General features: G+C 45.0%; 1 protein-coding gene across 3 annotated transcripts in view; it reads left to right on the top strand.

Annotated features, from left to right (window-relative positions):
• Positions 1–15701, top strand: part of DIS3L2 (DIS3 like 3'-5' exoribonuclease 2) — a 351578-nt gene that overhangs the window by 257241 nt on the left and 78636 nt on the right. The window lies entirely within an intron of this gene.

The raw sequence follows: 15701 nt of genomic DNA on the forward strand, positions 1-15701 counted from the left end.
TGTGTAAGCAAAGTCAAGTGGGGAGGCTTAGTGCAGGAGATAAGATGGACATGAAGACGAATGTGGCTTGGCAGGGGCAGGAGGAACATCCTGAGAGGACATCTGGGGAAAGGGTTGTGAGTTTGGGTAGGCGGGGTGGAATCAAACTGGAAGCAGCCTCAAATGCCAGTCACAAATGAATTCTGGGTGTTAGCGTTCCTCTGCAGTGTCGTGAGAAAGGTGACATTTTAGGAAGATTAGTGCCCCAGCGTTGTGCAGGTGACCTGGTGGTTTGAAGATGAATTAAATTGGCACAAGATAATGCCATAATCAAGACCCACTGGATTAAGAACAGAAAGGAGAAGAATGTCAGCAGGCATTCCCTAAAGATAGGGCCTAAATAAGACAGATAAATAGAACATAACTCCAGGAAAAACTAGTCTCCTCCCCACAAGCAGAAACAACCCTAAACATGCAAAAATAAGGCAACAATGAAATAAGATGCGGCATTCAGTGGAATGTGATGCAATTACTAAAGCTGTGACAGAGACCATGTGAGAACATAGGAAATGTTTATGCTGTGATATTAAATGGAAGTAAAAAGAAGATATTGAATTATAAAGAGGTTCCAAATAAAGATGGAGGATCAAATACCCACATTTACTTTCATTCCCTCCCAAAACCTCACTAAAACAACAGCAAAGAGATTTTTTTTAAAGACATAAACCCACAAGGACAAAGAGAATGGGAGAGCAGACAACAGCAACAAAATTTTGGAAGCTGGAAGCAAATGGATGAGTGGTAACTGACTTAGCAGTACTGAGAAAGCTGAATCCTGAGCCAGCGATGGAGAAAGCCAAGAAACAATCCGATTTTACATAGCAAAACCCTAAAGAAATTCAGAAATCAATGGCACCAGGTAACTCCACAAAGTGGGGGAGAGGTGGGTGAAGAGGAAACTGATTGTATTGGTCGAAAATTTGTTTAGAAAGATCGCCTCTCCCATAAGTTGGAAGAACACCAGAAATTTATTCCATGGACTGGATATCAAGTGAAAAATGTCTGATAGAGGACACCGAACACACTTGATGGTCGTGGTCCCTTGGGAGAGGTTGAGTGAGTGCCGGCATCCTGAATGTTGAAAATCCCAGCTTTCTTTTCCAACCAAGCCCAGAATTCTGGTTGCCAAGCCTTACACCCTCAAGTCAGGAGATGAGAAACTCTTTTTTTGAGGAATCTGAGTGTGAAGGAGATTTAAAGATCAGAACCTTGGGGGCTTCCTCACCAATAGCCCAGCTGCGTCTCCCGCAGGAAAGCCTAGAGGCAGGAAGCTCCACCAACAAAATCAGAGCTTTGAGGGATTTCACTAAAAATCAGCATTTTAGTATTTCACTTCCATGTATAAAGAGCCAACTGAGGGTCACCTGGCTGGCTCAGTCGGTGGAACGTGCGATTCTTGATCTTGGGGTCATAAGTTCAAGCCCCACATTGGGTGAAGAGATTACTTAAAAAAGGGGGGGGGCATCTGGGTGGCTCAGTCGATGAAGTGTCTGCCTTCGGCTCAGGTCATGATCCCAGGGTCTTGGGATCGAGCCCCGCATCAGGCTCCTTGCTCAGTGGGGAGTCTGCTCTCCCTCTGCCCCTCCCCGTCACTCGTGCTCTCTCTCTCAAATAAATAAATAAAATTTAAAAAAAGGGAGAGACAAACAAGACCAAAGCCTCTGCCAAGAAATAGAAAAACCAAACAAACAGGAAAAAGCAACTAAGGCAAAACAGACTCTACAGGGAAAAGAAACTGTCATTTATATCCCATGAGAATTTTTTTTTAAGAAATTATATCATAAGATCTAGATACAAAAGAAACAGGGCTGGGGGGCAGGAAGGAAGAGCTCATGAAAATTTAAAACATGATAGAAGAAATGAAGACTCAAGATAAGAGTTGAGGAATTGTCCCAGAAAGATATAGAACAGATAAGAAAATAAGAGAACTAGTCCAGGATATCCAATATCTGTTCAGTGAACGTTCCAGAAATAGAGAAGAGTCAAAATAGAGGGGGAAGAAATGATCAACAAAATAATTCAAGGAAAGTCCCTTTACCGGAGGATGTGACTTTCCAGAGTGAAAGAACCCAGTGCCCTAGCACCGTGGTGGCTATGCATCGTCTCCAGGCCACGATGTCATAAAATTTGAGAGCACCAAGGACAAAGGAAAGATCCTCCTGGCTTCTAAGAAGGAAAAAAAAAAAATCATACAGTATATCAGGACTGAGAATACCTTCAGACTATTTTTCTATTATAACCCTAGAAGCTAGATGGCAATGAAACAAAGCTTCCTGGTTTCCAAAAAACTGATTTCTGTGCAAAAAATCTGTACCCCGCTAAGCTCTCAATAAAATGTGTGAGTAGGAAAGGACATTTTCAGACATGCAAGGCCTCAAAAAAAAAAAAAAAGTACCTCTCCTATACCCTTTCTGAGGAAGCTACCAGAAGATGTGCTTCACCAAAATGAAAGAGTAAATCAGGAAGGAGGAAGACCTAAGATTCAGGGAGCTAATAAACCAAGGAAAGCAGTGAAAGAATCACCTCGATCACAGATTGGGAAACTTTTTCTGTAAAGAATAGCACTTTTTTTTTTTTTAGCTTTTAGGCCATTCAGTCCCTGTCACAACTACTCAACTCTGCTGTTGTGGTGCAAAAGCAGACAATACATAAATGAAAGAGCATGGCTGTGGTCTAGTAAAACTTTACTTAAAAAATAGGTGGCTGTCACTGGGTGATGGGCATTAAGGAGGGCACGTGATGGAATGAGCACTGGGTGTTATATGCAACTGATGAATCACTAAACTCTACCTCTGAAACTAATAATACACTATATGTTCATTAAATTGAATTTAAATTAAAAAGTGAAATAGGTTGCAGGCTGGATTTGACCCATGGGCCATAATTGGCTGACACCTGTAGATGATGGTGAAGAAAGCCCCCAGGGCACCAGTCCTACGAACGTATAGAAAATAGTCGATCCAGATTGCAGCAGGCCAGAAGGCTCTAGGAGAGATGTCTTTAAGAAAATGAAGTGGTTAAAACATCTATGTGTCTGAATTTCTTGAGAAATGATTTAGACCAGCAGTTACAGAACTTTCTAGTCCCAGGACTTGTGACACTAAAAAAATCTTTGATGACCTCAAAGTGCTTTTGTTCATGTGAATTTACTGTTTATCCTATTACAAATTAAAACTAATAAAAACTTTAAGCATTTACTTATTTAAATTAAAGTAATAATAATAAGCCCAGTCCATTATGTTAACATAAATAACACTTTATGAAAAATAATTACATTTTCTAAAATTTAGGAGAGAAGCTTGTTTTATATTTTCGTAAATCTTCTTCATGTCTGTACTAAAGACATTAAACCAGGTTATCATACATGCTTTTTTTTTTTTTAAGATTTTAATTATTTATTTGACAGAGAGAGACACAACAAAAGAGGGAACACAAGCAGGGGCAGAAGGAGAGGGAGAAGCAGGCTTCCCGCTGAGCAGGGAGCCCGATGCGGGGCTCCATCCCAGGACCCTGGGATCATGACCTGAGCCGAAGGCAGACACTTAACGCCTGAGCCACCCAGGCGCCCCTATGCTTCTATATTCAATCTGTTAGGATAAGTTATTTTGGTTGAATTATGTATGTGAAGAAAATCCAGCTTCAGACAGATACATCGTTGGGAGAGAAAGGTGTATTTTAATCGCTTTTTCAGATAATTGTGGATATTTGTCCTTGTACTACACCAGGATTTGGCAGTTTCTTAAAAATTAGTTCCAATCTAGAATCTGAGACTGTATCTACTACAGACTAATTTCTGTACCTCCAAAATTCATTTGTTAAAGCTCTAACGCCCTCAATGTGTATTTGGAGGTAGAGCCTATAGGGAGGTACTTAAGGTTAAATGAGTTCATAAGGATGGGGCCTTGATCTGATAGAATTAATGTCTTTATAAGAAGAGACCAGAGAGCTTGCTCTCTCTCCCTGCCATGTGAGGACACAGTGGGAAGGTGATCTTCCTGAAAGCCAGGAAGAGAGCCTCTCTCACCAGGAACCAAACTGGCCTTCCCAGCCTTTAGAACTGTGAGAAATCAGTGTCTGTTGTTTCAGCCCCCCTGACTGGGGTATGTTGTTAAGGCAGCCCTAGTAGACTAAGACAATATCAACTGAACTTTTTTTCACTGGGTTACAGTAAAATCTGTCTTCTACTTTAAATGGATCTTTTACCCATGCAATGATTTTTTTTTTTATCATGCACTTAGAAAGTTTACATCATTTAGAAAATATTGGCTCATTATGCTGATCTTCTAAATATAAACATTTTTCATTATATGATATCAAAAAATCACATTGGTAAATATCACTGCTGATCTTAGACAAGTCTTTAAGTATAAGGAAACACATATCATGTGTCAGATACAAAGTTTCCAAAATTCTAATTTTTGTGAAAGCTCAAATTGTATCATGGGCAATAAATAATGTCAGTTGTTTTCCTCGAAGTGCCAAAGTAAAAATAGTGTTCTGTAAAAAAAAGCAGTCAGTTTAGCTTACAGCTCAAAGTTACATGAATGTTTTTCTTCAAGACGACCATCATACTTCAGCAAGCAGCGTAAGTGAAGAAGACAAGGACTCAAGGATTGAGACATAGTAAAACTAAAAACTTTTACTGCGTCATCAAGAATATTCTGAAGCGAGCTAGCTTTTTTGTTGCTGTGAGCGAGGTGGTAGAGAGTACCCCGGCCCCTGATGTTGTTTTGCTGTTGCCTGATTCATGCCAAAGCAGTTGCACTTTGCCCCACCAGTGCTTCTGTTCTGCGAGGGTAAATGTCAGCACGTGGAAAAGGACAAAGAATGCCTTAGTATTATTATGAAAATAGCACTGACCTCATAGGTCCCTGAAAGGGTCTCAGGAACCGCCAGGAGGCCACGGACTGTACTTTAAGAACCACTGTTTTAGACAGTCGGTGGAAAGTTTGGGGTGGATTCATGTACATAGAATACAGAAAAACTAAGCAAATGAAGACAAGATAGTTATTAATTCTAGTGAAAATAGAAAAGTGTAGGAAAGAACAGTCACACTTAGTATGTATGTAACCATAATAGTTAATTCTGATAGTGATAATGTAACCATTGGGAGGATGAGGGCCTGGAATGGTTATGTGTGTTTGTTGGGGGGAAGGGAGTGCATGTGGAAAGAAAAATAAATTCTCTTCTGCTATAGTGAAAAGTTTTGAATAATGCCTAAAATTGAAAAACCAGAGGTAGTCATCAAGCAGGCTGTCTAGAAAGATGGAAGTAAACAGCAACATAACCTGCTGGAAGAGGTGAAAGAAGTACCCTTGGAGAGGAAAGAGACAGAGGGCTGCTGGTTTTCATAACAAGCCTTGAACACTATTTGTCTGCTTGAACTATGGATACTTTAACTTTTCAATTTTTACTTTGAAAAATTTCAGATATGCATGAAGGTAAAGAAAATAGCACAATAAACCCACCATCCCTATCTCCCAGATTCACTACTGGCAACCTTTTCTCTCTCTCTCTCTCTAAAGTATTTTAAAACAAACCAGAGACATCATGTCATTTCACTCATATTTTGATATGTGACTTAAAAATTTGGACATATTCGGGGCACCTGGGTGGCTCAGTCGTTAAGCGTCTGCCTTCGGCTCAGGTCATGATCCCAGGATCCTGGGATCGAGCCCCGCATCGAGCTCCCTGCTCAGCGGGGATCCTGCTTCTCCGTCTTGCTCTGCCTCTCCCATACGCTTGTTCTCTCTCTCAATAAAATCTTTAAAAAAAAAAAAAAAAAAATTTGGACATATTCTTACATAACAACAATGCTGTTAGCACACCTAACAATTAATACTGATGCCTTGGTTCGTCCACAACCCAATCCATAATTACATTCCCCCAATTGTCTCCAACTGATTTGTCGGAACTGGAAGCAAAACAAGTTACACACGTTACGTTTGGTTTTTACCACTCCTAAATATCTGATAATAAGTTCCTTTTTGAGTCAAGAAGCAAATATGATCTGAGATACACAGGGAATTGTGAAGACAGTAGGCCAACAATCATATTTTGGTGGGGGTGGGAACATGGGAAAAAGAAATGAATGGAAAAAGATCAGAAGGAAATAAAATAGAATGCCAATAGTGCTTGTATTTGGGTAGTAAGAGTCTGAGTAATTTTTTCTACTTTTTTTGTATTTTCTGATGTTTTTTGAAAACATGTATTAGTTTTATATTTTTATAAATGCTTATTTTTGCAAAAGTTGAAATAGAAAATAAAAGCCCATAGAAGAAAACTGACTTGAGTCAACAGAAAAAAACTTTGAATCTGAATTACGCCTGCTAGCATCAAACCCAAGAAATAAAAAGCCGCCTGATCTAATGAGCCACTAAATGTGAGGGTCATAAAAGAAGCACTCAAGAGAGGCGAACGCTGAGAACTCCACTGGTCTCAAGGTTTCTGTTGGAGGCAGTGTCTAGTGAGCAAGCCTTCTGGCCTGTGAGGGGCTGGAGAGCAGGTGTGACGTGGGCATGGGGTCCAGGAGGGCACCAGATCAAGCCTCCACCAAACCAAGTCAAGGAGGAAGTTCAAGGATTTGGGCTAGGGACCAACATGGAGCAAGACCCACTGGCCACACCCTGCACAGACCAAGAGACCACGTGGTGGGGGGGCCTGGTTGGTTGGTTGTCCGGAGATGTAGTGTCGCATGAGTACCTCTTACAGTCAAGGTGCATGAAATGAGATGTCAGACGCCAGACTCATGTCCAGGGGGTGGGGCCTGTTCAAGACCCTGGCAAGGAAAGCCTGAATTAAGTGGGGAGGGGGGCGGCGGGTGCAGGGAGCAGGCGGGAGGGTCAGGGAGCCGGAGGAGGCCATTGAGGAGGGAGGTGGCCCCACATCAAGAACCCGAGTAAATGAGGAGAGTGGCCAGAGCCTGAGGCTGGATCTGTATGTGGTGGTGGCCGCTCGAGGGTAATGGCCTTAGAAGGAGCCAGAGTAGGGCCACCAGCAGCATGCTGCTGCTTCTACATGGCCACCAGCCTCACCTGGAGTTGGAGTGGAGAAGGTCTTGCATTTTTCCTTAGTCTACTAGAATGTCTTACTTTCTGGAGCAGGCATGACCAGCTATAGAAAGGCCATTCCAACTTTCTTCGAACACCCACTAGATTTTTTTAAAAGAGCCACTAGAAAAATCTTGGTCATCTATGCTTTCATTAAGCCAAAGCCCAGATATTGAGGTCAATAAACTCTGAAGGGTCTTTTTTTTGGCACATTTCTCACATATTGGTGGTGAGAGCATTGTTCTCTGATTTCGACATTTATATTGTCGTGAGAGAAAACAAACCCAGTGACATCTTGTGCTTTGTAAGCTCCAACTCGTACCACAAAACCACTTTAACCATGTGAGACCAGTGACCTCGTGCTCTCCCGAACGCTTCCAGCACTTCTATGTCACTCGGCACTAAGACCCTGCAAACAGACACCATGTCCTGTGTGCCCCACTCATCAGACGACAGCTTCATTTGAAGTCACCTTTGTAAAAACACCAGTGTTGTGCTTTAAAGATGTCATAAGCAATAATTAGGCTTGATTACTGAGTCCTTAGACCTTAGAACCATGAAACCTCAGGGTCAAAGGTCAGAATAAGAAAGGAAGGGTCTCACAATGACAGTAGCGATCCACAGCTTGCATCTCCCACAGCGTCCCTGCCATGTGCCATCTGGCTCAGCCGGACTGTGGGAGTATGCGCCAGAAGTTGCTTATTTCAACTTCAATCAAGGGCAACCTCATTTCAGCCATTTATGTTGGCCAAAACCCAGAAGGTCATTATTGACTTTGGTCTTTCTCTCACCCCTCACATCTAGTCTACCAATAAATCACCTCAGCTTTGCCTTCTAACTGCCTCCAGAATCTGCCCCCCTTCCTTACCGCTGCAAGCCCTGTCACCTGGGGCCAAGCTGCCATCCCCCACCTGGACCGCAGTGGCCTCCTAACTGTCCTCCTCGCCTCAGCTGCCCCACTTCATCTCCTCTACACAGCAGTCAGAGCGATTCTTCTGAGTCAGACATTAGGTCGTGTCTCTCCTTTTCAGAAACTCTGCAGTCTCTCATTCAGAATAAAATCTAAAAAAGTCTTTACAATGGGATTTTTTTTCCTGTTACTCTCTCCCTGTCTTCTCTGCTAGAAATGCATGGACTACAAAGTCATCTTGGGACTAGAGTCTCTTCTCATTTCCTGGAGCATCTTTGCTCACATGGGAAAAGCTGGCTTTTATTATAAAACTGACCTCTCCGCTAGGTAGCCGCTCCCCACCCCAGCTTCCATGACCTGACTGCAGTTGAGAGAATCACACTTCCCAAACTGCCATGTGAGAGCAGGCATCAGGTCTCTGCCCATTCCCGGTAGTTCTAGAAAAATCTGTCCAGGCCCTGCCTGATGCACCCATTTGGAACGTTGGACATTGTGGGAGCACCGTGGTGTCTACCAGTTAGGCTGCTACTTGGGAATCCTTTTATTTACTACTTACATCGCTGCATTTATTTGTGGCCCTAACCTTCCACTGTGCCTTGCACTCCTCTTCCCTCAAGATCCACCATTTCCTCAGGTGACTTTCAATTCTCCCTGGGAACCAGAGGGACCAGCTACTGGATCTGCTGAAGCCCCTTCAGAGAGTGACAGTCCCTCTCCGCCTTCCCTCATCTTTTCCCTTCTCTTCATGCAGTAAAACATGCGCCCATTCCAACCTGGGTTTAAGGCTTGTGTTGTCTAGATCCTTTAATGGAGTTGGCATCCTCTGAGCCACTCGGTCTCTCAATCTCCAGCTTGCTTCACACCAGCCACATCCATTCTGAGTGCTCACGGCTCTCCCTTCGCCAGCTGTCTCTAATCGGTCCTCTCTCTTCTGTTCCCACAGTCGCCGCCCCGCTCAAGTCCTTGCCTTCCTCCCTTAGGATGTTGGGAGACTCTCTTCATGGCTCTCCATTCCATTTCCCCAGTGCTGTTAGATGACCTTCCAGAAGGTGAATCTGGTCCCATCACTCTGTTGCTCAGCATGCTCTCACAGCATGGTGGTGGGCTAGGATTACTCCCAGAAGTCCAGTCTCCAGAGCATGATGTGCATAGACCTCCACCAACTCTTCCCCCATTTTGTGACCGTGTGCTGCCCATCCTCCCTTTGCCTCTACTCTTGCCACTGAAGGGTTCGTTTGGCCTAAAAATTGCCACACTCCTGAGATCTTGCATATGCTTTCCCCTCTTCCTAGCATGTCCTTCCCCTCACCTCTACCAGTACCAATCCTACTTACCTCTGAGATCCATCTAAAATGCCACTTCTTCCACGAAACCATTATTAGTCCTTCATTCATTCATTTGGTAAAGACTCACTGAATATTTGCTCTGTTTGGATATGACACAAGGTATTGAAGATACAGGAATTAAATATGCACCAAAATAGAAACAGTAGTTATCTCCTGATGGTGCATTTATAGGAGATTTCTTTTTCTTCTCCACTTCCCACCTGTATTTTTTTTTTTAAGTTTTCTATGATTAATGCATATTACCACTGTAGTGAGAGAAGAGTGAGAATAACTTTGAGATTTTTTTCTCCTGTTTTCTTTTAATAACCAGATAAGAGATACTGGAATATGTTTGTAGGCTATAGGGGAAGGCGAATAGAAAAGGAGATGTTGAAAATGAGGAAAGAAGGAACAGATTTTTGGAGCCAGGTCACAAAGGACTGGGAGGCTCAGGACCCAACCTCAGGTCAGGGATTAGCCCTCAGTAGGAGGAGAGGACCCCTAGCACTCCCAGCCCAGAGGGAGTGAAGAGTGGGGACCCCTGGAAAGTCTGGGAAGGTGCTCAGATGGGAGAACCCCCACCTTCCCTCAGAATCCGTTCTCCCATCTTTCCACCCCTGCAGCGCCTGTCCCCTGCACTTGCGAGCCATTTGTGCACAGATCTGTTGTCCTTCTAGATCTTAAACATCCTTGTAAACAGAGCCCACTCCTAATTTGGTAATCTCCTCCCCACACAGCACAGTGCCACGTATGCTCAAAAATGATTTCATAAAGTGAATTGCATACCTGTTTTCACAGTCCTTTGTTTATTTAGTCTGCTTAATTGGACTGATGTTCCCCTGGGTGAGACATTTTCATCTGCAGCAGCCTTCCTAGCACTCCTGAGCGGTGTCCTGGGAGCTGAGGAGGGCTTCACATGATTCATGTCGTTGGCAAAGCCGCGCCGCCCGCTTCCCCACGCGGACCCCTCCACAGGCTCTCGCCCCCACCGCTCCCCACGCTCACCCTGCCCCTGCTGCCCCAGCTGCCACCTGCGGGAATCCTGTGAAACTAGAAACAGAAAATGGCGTGCGCGTCCTGGGCCATCATGGTGTGTGCAGCAAGCCCGCAGAGCTGGGGTTCATGCACAGTGTCGTGTCACCTGGGGCTTCGGTTACCGGTAAAGACACACATTGTTGGGTTTTGTGTTTCATCCTTAGACCCTGCAGTGGAAATCTTGCCCCAGTAGCTCCCAGTGAGAGACAAAAGCTTCCAAGGCTGATTCTGAGAATAAAAGAAAAGTTCCCCGAATATCCATCTTTAGTCCTTAGTGGAGGCAGGGGCAGAACTGTTTTATGTCAGGCCTGTAGGAACAACCCAAGACCAAAGGAGCCTTTGGAAAAACTCTGCTGTGTTCTCGGGGCCTCTCGTGTCCCAGTTTGCTAATGAAGGCATCGGGCAATTAGAAGCTTACCTAAGGTCACTTCAGGGTAACAGCAGACTAAATTGTGAGCACAGGCTTTGCTGTGAATCCTTGGGACTAAAGTAAGAATACAAAACAAAATATTTTCAAGAAATAAAAAACAAAACCAAAAAAGACATTTATCATTTATAAGGCTGCCATGCAAAGAGCTAAAAATTATTTTTAATCAGCTTGTCTCATGCATTTTGATGTTATTAATAGTGTATTTGATTTAAATCTAAAGATTTAGGGGGTGCCTGGGTGGCTCAGTCGGTCAAGCGTCTGCCTTCGGCTCAGGTCATGATCCCAGGGTGCTGGGATGGAGCCCCACATCGGGCTCCTTGCTCGGCGGGGAGCCTGCTTCTCCCTCTCCCTCTGTCTGCTGCTCCCCTGCTTGTACTCTCTCTCTCTCTCTGTAAAATAAATAAATAAAATCTTTTAAAAATTTTTAAAAAAATAAATCTATTAAAAAAAATTTTAAAGATTTGGGCCCAAGGGTTAGTAAACAATACAACGGGTCACTGTGGTAGGTGTCTTTAAAGGACCTCTGTTTTTGAGAGCTGGGCCAGGTTGGTCTTGTTGAAAGGCTGGAGCTGAGTGAATGAAAGTCAGAAGTTTGTTATTTTGTATTTCCTGGGTCTGTCTGAACCCAGTCCTCAGAAGCCTCCCTCCCTTGCTCTCCTACACTTTCTTCCCTCTCCCTCCACCTCCAGCTTCCTTCCACACCGCCCTTAGGCCTCCCAGCCTCTTGGAACTGTCTGAGGTAAAGAGAACCCTTTTCAAGGACTGCTCAGGTGTGGTGCCGTCCACCTCTGTCATAGGAATGGAATTCTTATCTCCTAACCACATCCGGGTCTTCAAGTTCTTCTCACGTTCCTGCCATTGCCTAGGTTTGCGAGTCAAACACTTGAGGAAGTTTCCTTGTCTCCCTCCTCTTAGGCTTAGAAGTCTAGACGGCTGCCTCCCGATCAGGATGGGAAGGGGCCCAATTATAGTCTGGGGTCAGCAGACTAGGCTGATAGCAGGTGGCTTGAGATAGGACACGAGGGCACAGTTTACTCAGGCTTGTTTTCTATAAAATAAATCTTCCAGAAAGACCTAACCCATAATCAGTCTGCCTTCTAAACTAAAACAGGCTGGCAAACTCACAGCCCTCTGCTGCCCAAGCTCCCTCCTCCCCACCGTTGGCAAAGGTCGCTGGTGGGCCCACACAGTAGGAAAAGACCTGGCTTCCATTTCTTATTTACTCTTTAATCCTACCTTGGCCTTCTTCATTCTTTAAGAAGTGACCTGGGCTTCACCCAGTCACAGTGGGCCTAGCAGAGGAGACCCGTGCTTGCCCCTCAGCTAGCTACCACCCACCCTGCTGCCTGTGCCCATGCAGTCACTCTAGCACCTTCTACGGGACAGGCCGCTGTCTGCCCCTCCCAGCTGTCTTGGAGGCCCTCCTCTTTCTGCCCAGTTCCTCTTCAGAAGTGTCCTTGGCACCTTTGACTTCTCTCGCCTCGTGCGTGCTGTGCTCGCACCCCATGACTGCCTGGTGTTCACAGGTGCGAGAAGCAGAAGTCTGTCCCACCCCCACCATGGCCACCCCGGACAGCCTGCTTTTGTTCCGGTCAGGAAAATGTTTCTTCCTGACAAGTTTTTTGAACCAAATATTTTACATGCAGAAGCCCAGAGCTGCGACAGGAGTGATTTTGCATCGAATCCCTTAAAAGTACAAATTAACCTCAGTCGCAGTTTTTTGAATCAGAGATTTCTTTCTTACAAGGGAGGCACTGACCTTTTTTTTCAAAATAAATTTTAAAATACAGTTGGGTGGAAATGGACAATTTCCAAAGGATATGTTTCCTCACAATTTTGTATCTGTAAGTTAGAGAAAGCTGATACGTATTTGAGGCATACTTTGTTTCCTTTACCTCACTGTCTATCTCAGCTGAAATACAGTATATTCAGCTGAGGTATAACACACATGACACTGAATTTTGAATCTTACGTATTTAGACACGGATCCAGTCTTGGCTGCCACTTAGGAGCTTGTGTGACCTTTCACAGACCGCCAGCCTATTTTCTCAACTGTAAAATGGGCTGATCGGTGCACTCCCGCCAGATGTGTGGAAGAGATTCTAAAAGGTAGTAGGTGTGAAAGCGCTCTGCACCCCGACAGGGCCAGGTGCTCTCAAGTGTTGTGCCATTTCCTGGCTTACCTGGTACCAGGGAGGAGGTCTCGAGGTACGCACTGTTCGCTCCTTTCTAACCGGGTCGCTTTCAGCCGTATGCCTTCAGAGGGTGTTGGCACGGCATTTCTTCCGATGTTTAAACAGTCATGTCCTAGAGCATATGCGGGAAACTTGCCGCCTGCAGAAAGGGAGTGACCCAAATCCCGTGATTAAGCAAAGGAAAGAAGGACATGATCTTCTTTCTGAAGGGTTTTGTTTATGAAGCTCCTTGTGGCTTTTTTACTTTTTCCATGAAAAACTCTTTGTCCTTTTGTCTTCTGCCACTGGCCCTGGTTATGGACAGGGTGTTGATGTGAAGACAGTTTCCAAATTGGAGATTAATGAGGTGTTCCATCCAGAGAGAAACCTTCCTCCCGTACCATAAGGCACGCTGCCCCTGGGAACCCCGCCCCCACCCCCATTTGGGTCTTTGCTTTCCCGCTGCCCTGTCTGCAGTCATGGGCGTCCTTGCTCCCCTGCTGCCTCGCCACGTTTTCCTGGCCTAGGACTTTTTCTTCTTAATTTTATTTATTTATTGAGAGAGAGCATGCGCGTGCGCAGGGGAGGGGTAGGGGGAGGGAGAGGGAGAGAATCTCAAACAGACTTGGCGCTGAGCACGGAGCCCGACCCAGGGTTCAGTCTCCATCCTGAGATCATGATCTGAGCTGAAGCCAAGAGTTGGACGCTCAACCGACTGTGCCACCCAGGCGCCCCCAGCCTAAGAATTTTTTTAAATCTATCAGGGATGATTCCCACAATCACTGGATTGTGTTAAAGCAGGATGGGTTCTGCTGCCTGAGGCCATAGTCACTGGGCCAGAAAGCTCTTGATGGCTCTTCAGAGCTTCCACTTCAGCCCCCGTATATTCAGAAAGAAGGTTGGTGCAGATTTTCTAGGATGCAGGCATGAAGGGGAGGGGATGCTCAAGTAAGGTGAGAGCACTCTAGGAAACTTCTCATCCATACCATGATCTGACTTGGTGTTGTTCATGTGTGCTGGTAAGAGGGCTGCCCATCATTGACTGATAAGGAAACAAGCTAGAGGAGTAGAGGTGCCCATTAGGGAAAAATTAGCTCATACTAACTGAGATAGTGCAGCCAATGTGTGTTGTTCTCAAGCTTTGGTAAGGAGTGGTAGACTTCTGATTTTGCCAAGTTACAGGTAATAAATTTTACGAACTCCTGAGGATGAAAAGTGGCCTCTGGTCAGCACTCAGTGCTATAATCAGAGGGAGAAACAAAGCTCTGTTTAGATCGAGGACATATGGGCTTGGGGTTGGCAGAGTGTCTAGGAACCTTGTGGAACTTACTGCAAAATTTGGTGCATAAATATCTCAAAGGAGAGGACCTGGGGCTTTCATTAGGTTTTTAAAGCAGTTCTTGACCCACTAGTTTACGTGAAAATAGATGCCCAGTCAGGGTGGTGGGAGTCTGCCTGACCTATGTGTGGCGGTTACCTGTATAAGCATGCTGTGGTTTCCTGGGTCCTCCAGGAAAAATGGGACACAGACCCCAGGAGGCCAGATATCCTATGCCTTGGATACCTGAGGGAATCTGTGGAACTGCTTGTAAGGTGTGTGGAATCGAATGGAAAGGGAAGTTTCCCCAAGCATGCTAAAGACAGACTGGCAAACAAAATGTGGACACATAGGAGGAGGGTTGACTGGGTTTGGAGTGAAACGGAGAAAAGGAAATAAGCTAAATCTCCAGGGGAAATCTTTGTGACCACAAGAATGAATAAGTCGTGGCCCTGTCATTCTAGAGGAGCTTGGAGCAACTCCATTAGTGGGGAGTTTTCAGGAAATGTGGATGTAATAGAAGGACAAGCATGGGCTGACCTTGAAAGGGGCTCTTCTGGAGACCTGCACGCACTACTTCCCCACCGGGACTGTTGGACGATACCTCAAACTGGCTGTCTAATTTCTCTTGCATTCAGCACACACACAGACACCTCCTGAGAGCCAAGTTCAGGACCTACTTGCTGCAGCAGAAGAGTCATGAGCACAGTATTTGAATCACTTATATTTTTGGGTAGGAGTGGTTCTTGGAATAATCCAGAAAGTGTAGTTTAAGGGTTGGGTTTTGTTTTTTTTTTTTTTTTAAAGAAAATTAAAGTCTGATATTACAGATCCAAGACTCTGTAATGAGGCCCTTTGCACTGAATCAAAGGAAAACGAGAGTAGTTTCTACCATTGTCTTCCTGTGCTTCTTGGTTGCCATTTTAAAGAGTATTCATTGTTCCTTCAGGGGCAGGTTAGGGTATCAGAGGGGTCTCTCTTGCCTTCCAGGGTAGTAACCAGCCGTGTGCTGTAGAGGTTGTGTGGCATGGACAGCTCCTCTGGGCTGGGCGCTCTCCTTTCCCCCTGGAAACACCCATGGATCCTTCAGATGACTTTTTTTCAGGAAGCATATTTCGGAGGTTGTGAACAGAATGGTTTGACCTGTGAAAAGGAAGGCAGAGGGGATGTTTGCAAGCCCAGGCGGAGAGGTTCCGCAACTGATTAGACCTCTCTCCCTCCTCCCGAGCCCCCTCTGCCTCTCAGTACATCTGGCTTTTCCTTGCTCATGAATCCATTCCCCACAATATTTATCTCAGAGCTTTTCCACTTCTTCACGCCTTTGAGCCCCACCTAGCCCCCCTCATCCTTTGTCTTCTGCCCCATAGAATGGGGCTAGCTGATGTGAGTGCTCTCACCTCCCCACTTCTTGCCCCCAAACT

Source organism: Halichoerus grypus, chromosome 4, assembly GCF_964656455.1.
Source record: "Halichoerus grypus chromosome 4, mHalGry1.hap1.1, whole genome shotgun sequence".
In the NCBI taxonomy this organism is placed as follows: domain Eukaryota; kingdom Metazoa; phylum Chordata; class Mammalia; order Carnivora; family Phocidae; genus Halichoerus; species Halichoerus grypus.